The sequence below is a fragment of the Chiloscyllium plagiosum genome, chromosome 2 (assembly GCF_004010195.1).
Source record: "Chiloscyllium plagiosum isolate BGI_BamShark_2017 chromosome 2, ASM401019v2, whole genome shotgun sequence".
Taxonomy (NCBI): Eukaryota; Metazoa; Chordata; class Chondrichthyes; order Orectolobiformes; family Hemiscylliidae; genus Chiloscyllium; species Chiloscyllium plagiosum.
The window spans coordinates 63,876,090-63,881,275 of record NC_057711.1 but is presented as its reverse complement, the minus strand read 5'-3'; the positions used below and the strand labels follow the sequence as shown (position 1 = coordinate 63,881,275).

At 49.8% G+C, this 5,186-nt stretch overlaps 1 protein-coding gene across 1 annotated transcript in view; it reads left to right on the top strand.

Annotated features, from left to right (window-relative positions):
• Window positions 1-3,962: 3,962 nt before the first annotated feature.
• The window catches only part of trim36 (tripartite motif containing 36), a 153,332-nt gene continuing 152,108 nt past the window's right edge, over window positions 3,963-5,186 (top strand). Inside the window, exon 1 of the mRNA XM_043711000.1 lies at window positions 3,963-4,046. The gene's annotated coding sequence lies outside the window, so the exon portion shown is untranslated. The remainder of the gene's footprint in view (window positions 4,047-5,186) is intronic.

Here is a 5,186-nt window from a genome sequence, read left to right as displayed (position 1 = left end):
CAGTCGTGCGGTTTGCCTGTGCACGTATAGTATAAAGGGCAAGTGGCAAGGCGTCTGGCCAGGTCAGTCCTGTTTCCTAGGTGATCTCGGTCAATGTAGTCTTAAGGGTGCCATTCATCCATTCAACCATGCCTGATGACTGGGGTTGGTAGGGGATGTGGTGTCGCCATGGTATCCCCAGTGCCTCGCTAATGCCAGTCGTGAGCCGAGCAGTCAAGTGAGTCCCCCTGTCCATCTCTATGTTGCCAGGGACCCCAAGTCTGAGGATGACATCCCCTAGGAGGTATTTTACTAACCGTGCATCATCCTTTCTTGTGGGAAATGCTTTTCCAACCATTTGGAGAACATGTCTATGATGACCAGGATGTACTTATAACCCGGTTTTTGGGACATGTGTGCGAAGTCAATCTGTAAGTGGCTGACAGGCCCCTTCAGGAACTGGCAGGTGGTTGTATTTGGCAACAGGCTTTCCTGCATTGTTCTGGAGGCAGATGAGGCACTGTGACAGCAGGGCTTGGGCAGGTGCATACCTGGATTGTGTGACAGTGTGTATCATGTCCCTCTTGCCCATGTGGCCAATGTGTGTAGGTGGGCTCTTGGGCAAATGATGCGGCCATCGGGGTGTACTGGCAGCTGTAGGGAAGCTGATTGCATGGCCCCAGTGCAGGCCCAACTGTCCTTTTCCTGCTGTGGAGCGGCCAGAGGTCAGGGAAGACTGGAGCCTTCACTATTCCAGGGGCCTGCAGGACGTAGGTGGTGGGGTGCAGTGCGGCTTCCCAGGCTGCTGTATTAGCTGAGGCTTTCCTGAGGGTGACACGGCAGTGGCAGAGGCATGGACAGTGCATTTGATAATTGCTAGGGCTGAGGGTAACAGGATTGCTTTCAGGAGGTTAGAGATCAGCACAGCATGTTGTAGTGGCCTCCCTGCTGACGTGATGAAGCCTCTCTGTTTTCTAGAGTGTGCCAAAATCATGGACAACTCCAAAGGCATATCTGAAGTCAGTATAAATGTTTACTGTGTGACCTTTAGCAATGATACAAACCTGAGTAAGTGCAAACAGCTCCGCAGCCTGTGTGGAGGTGCCATCTGGCAGTGCAGCTGATTCTAGCACTGCGAAAGGGGTGCAGGTGGCATACTCTGCCAGTGTGCAGTGGTCCGAGGGCCTGAAGGAGAACCAATCTGTATAGAGTATGAGGTCAGGGTTGTCTTGGTGTTTCAGAGAGGTCAGGGCGCAGGGTACAGGGAGCGGGGCATTCCTGATGAAGGGCTTTTGCTGCTCCTCAGATGTTGCCTGACCTGCTGGGCTTTTCCATCACCACTCTGATCTAAACTCAGGGTGCGGGGTACGACTTGCTGAACAAAGTCTAAACGGTCATGATTGTCCGCAATGACGTTCAGAGTGAGTGGGAGCAGGGTGGCGGGGGTTCAGGGCAGGGGCACATTGTAGGGACAGGTTGGCTTTGGACAATAAAGTAACCTCCTAGCCAGTTCTCCGGGTGGCAGTGAAGTGTCGGGTAGCTGCAGAATTTAGCAGCAGGGAGACCGAATGGGGAACCAAAACAGTGCATGGGTGATCCAGGACAACAAGGGTGGCCTTCTCTACTGTTACTGCGCTCAAACATGTCGGCATTCCCCTTACAACAGGTGGTAAGTGTACAGAGTAAAAAGCAACAGGGCGTCGGAAATCCCCATTGAGCTGCGTTCAGATGCTGGATGCAAACCCCTCAGATTCATTGACATAGAGGTAGAAGGATTAAGTATAGTCTGGGACCTCCAGGACAGGAGCAGAGACCACTGTTCCAATTAAGTGAATGCCTGTTCCATCTTTGGTGTCCAGGTCACTTTCGCTGGCTGCTTTGGTGAGGATGCCTCCCATAGGGGCTCGTCAATGGCACGGTGGTCTGGCCTGCAATAATTTACCATCCCCAGGAAAGCCTGCAGCTGAGTTCCTGTGGCTGGCGGGGGAAGCTGAGTTATGGCGTGACTCTGTCTATAGATAGTGCCCTGAGGCCATGTGAGTGTTCATACCCCAAGTACTGTACTGTGTACTGGCAGAGTGGCATTTTCTCCACAGAGACCCCTCAGTGTCCACCCTTTGCCAGATAGCAGAGCAATGCTACTGGGTCCTGCATTCCATGGAGGTGGAGGGTGGTGACAAATCATCCGTATATTGCAGGAGGATGCTGTTGCATGGCAGGTGTAAAGTAGAGAGGGTACAATGTACTGCAGCGGAATAGACTGTGAGACTCTCTGTGTAACCCTGGGGAAGCCTGGTCCATGTGTACTGGCAGCCACCATACATAAAAGCGAAAAGGTACTGGCTTGCAAGGGACAATTTGATGGAGGAAAAGGCTGAGCAGAGGCCGATTACAGAAAAGCAGGTGGTGGAAGCGGGAATATTAGTGAGTATGGTGTTAGTGTCCGGGACTATTGGGGAGCAGGGAATCCCAATTGAGTTTACAGCCCTCAGATCCCTGACAAAACGCCACTTTTCTGGCCTTCCGGGTTTTGGGATGGGTAGGATGGATGTATTCCGGGGACTGCTTGTTGGAACTAGGACACCCTGCTTTAGGAGGGAGTCAACCACCAGCTTAATGCCTTCTGCTCTTACTGGGGACAGTGGATAATGCCGTATTGCCAGCAGTATGCCTCCCGTTTTAGTGTGACAATGTGTGGCGGGGCAGACCTCGCCTGGCCTGCATGGTTGGGGTGCTGTGCCCACCGTGATGCTGGAAGGTCAACTAGCAACAGGGGGTTTTCGTAGGAGGGGGCAGTGCTTGGGGCTTGCGTGGTAAAAGTGGCCTGGAGTGTTGGAGGATCGCAGCACACACAGAACTCATGCTGCCCAAGTTGGGCAACCTGTACCAGGGGGACGGGGCCTGACTAAGGGGTGCAAAGTGGAGGGGTTACACTTATAAAAGAGAAAGCCCAACGCCGGTTCAACTGAGGGGACTCTAAGTGCGTGCAAGGCGACCAGGCGCAGCTGGAGCTGCCAGGGTCGGAGGATCCAGGGCTGCGGGAAATCACTGCCTGCAGCATGGAGTAGTGTGTGTCTGGGATTTCCAGCATGGAGATCCTGAAGGGAGCAGTGACTGCTAACATCCAACTTGCACAATGTCAGCCGACCCAGGAGGACCACTGGGCATGCAGCAGATATGATTGCAGTATCGGGACAGTGACGGGTCCTAAACTGAAGTTGACAGGGCCAGATAGTAGCTCCACACAGATATGCTATACTTCCTGATGAGATGCAGCAGTCTTAAAATTTTGTGGACCCCAAAATAAAATTTAATTATGCCAGTATAATTTTCTGAAAGCCACATTGGTGATTTGGGAGATTTAGAATCGTCTTTAGACTTAGTTTTACAATTTTCTTTTGTATTTTAATTAAGCCATATAAAGTTCATATTTATTCTCATGCAGAACCATTCTGCACCTCAGCCCAGGATGCCAAAATGTTACTTACACTGTATTATACTATATCATTGAATCTTAATATATTATTTTTTAAATAAACATACTGCCAAAAACTCTGATGGAGAAGCAGTGTACAGTCTGATGCCAACTTAGTTATAGTGCGACTGCTTTGATCTACTTTAGTCAATTCTTTGACTAATTGGAGAGTGCCAGTGGGGCAGTCATGGTGTCTAAGGAGGGTAGGACCGTTAATACCTTATTAATAAAACTTGTGCAGAATTTTCATTTTATAAGCACCGATGATTCCTTAAAAGAAAAACAATCATAGATCACCAAATGCAAAATAAATCAAGTCATCTCTGGATCTTCAGCTGCAGGGATTGAAACAGACAAACAGCAAGCAAATGTCCATGCAAGGCCGAACACAAAGAGTTAAAGTTTCTCCAAGGTTCAGTGTATAAGTGCATCCGGGCGCTAGGACCCTGTTGAGTACTAACATGAATTGTGACAGCCACTGTCTCTGCTCTCTCTCTCTGTCTCTGTCTCTGTTGCCCTGTGCAACTGGGAAGCCAGTAACACAACCACCTCATGCCACCACCCCTCCAGGATCAAGTTCCTCAGCAACAAGGTAAATGTGGGGCAATGAGGGAAAGGGGGCTGGGAGGGGTCCTTTTTTTCCCCAAAGAGTTTTCAGGACTCTGTGATTTTAAGTTGTGCTGAACACTTTAAACTTATCTAAACTCAGGCCACGAAGGGTCGCTGTACTTACCTTCCCTGTTCTGCTCCCAAATAATATTGGCCGGTGGCCTGTATTAATAATAATATTGGCCGGTGGCCTGTATAAACAGGGTATTCCATACCTTACTCTCTGAGCGAAAGTGGTTACCCTGGCGCTTTTTACTTCCTTGAGAGAGTCGGTGTCTGCGGACTGCTGCCTCAGCAGGACCAGTTAGACTTGTCCCCGGAGCGGACCTTCTCCCGAGTGTTGAGGTCCCACAACCTCATGGACCTCTGGTTCGAGATGGCAATAGAGAACAGACTGCAGCACTGACAAACACAGGAACAAACAGGACAAACAGACCTGACAACTACAGGACAAACGCAAGACAGACAAACAAAACAGCAGGGCCCCTGTCAATTTCCCACGATCTGGGGATTTCTCAGTATTAAAGCAAAAATGTAATTGGCAATCTCTCCGTTTATCTTGCCATTCTCTCTCTGCCCATCCGTCTTTCCCCTGGCTGGATTAGGATCGTGACACATTGGATCACGCGTGTGCCAAATTGTTTTAAAATTTAGTTGATCAGTTTAGGTGCTTATCCAACTACCTCCTCAGGCCAAGTCTGTGGTTGCTCAACTCCCGAATTGCCACAGTAACTGGCTGCCAAATTAGTTAAAATTTTGGTGATTAATTTATTTGCTTACCCGACTACCTCCCGAGGCCAAGTCTGTGGTAGCTGAAGCCAATTCGCCGCAGTTGCTAGATCAACTAGATTTACGGGTTGCACCTGAACCAGAAGGGCACCAATATCCTGGGAGGTAGGTTTGCTAGCACTCTTGGGGGGGGGTTAAACTAATTTGGCAGGGGGATGGGATCCGGACTTCTAGTCCAGTAGTCCAGGAAGTAGGTTAGCTGTTTTTCAGGATGTCCAAGAGTGTAGGGAGGCTGTGGAGAAGGTAGCACTGACAGGGAATACTTGCGGACACTGAAATGGGCTCAAGTGTGTATACTTCAACGCAAGGAGTATCAGAAATAAGGTGGGTGAAC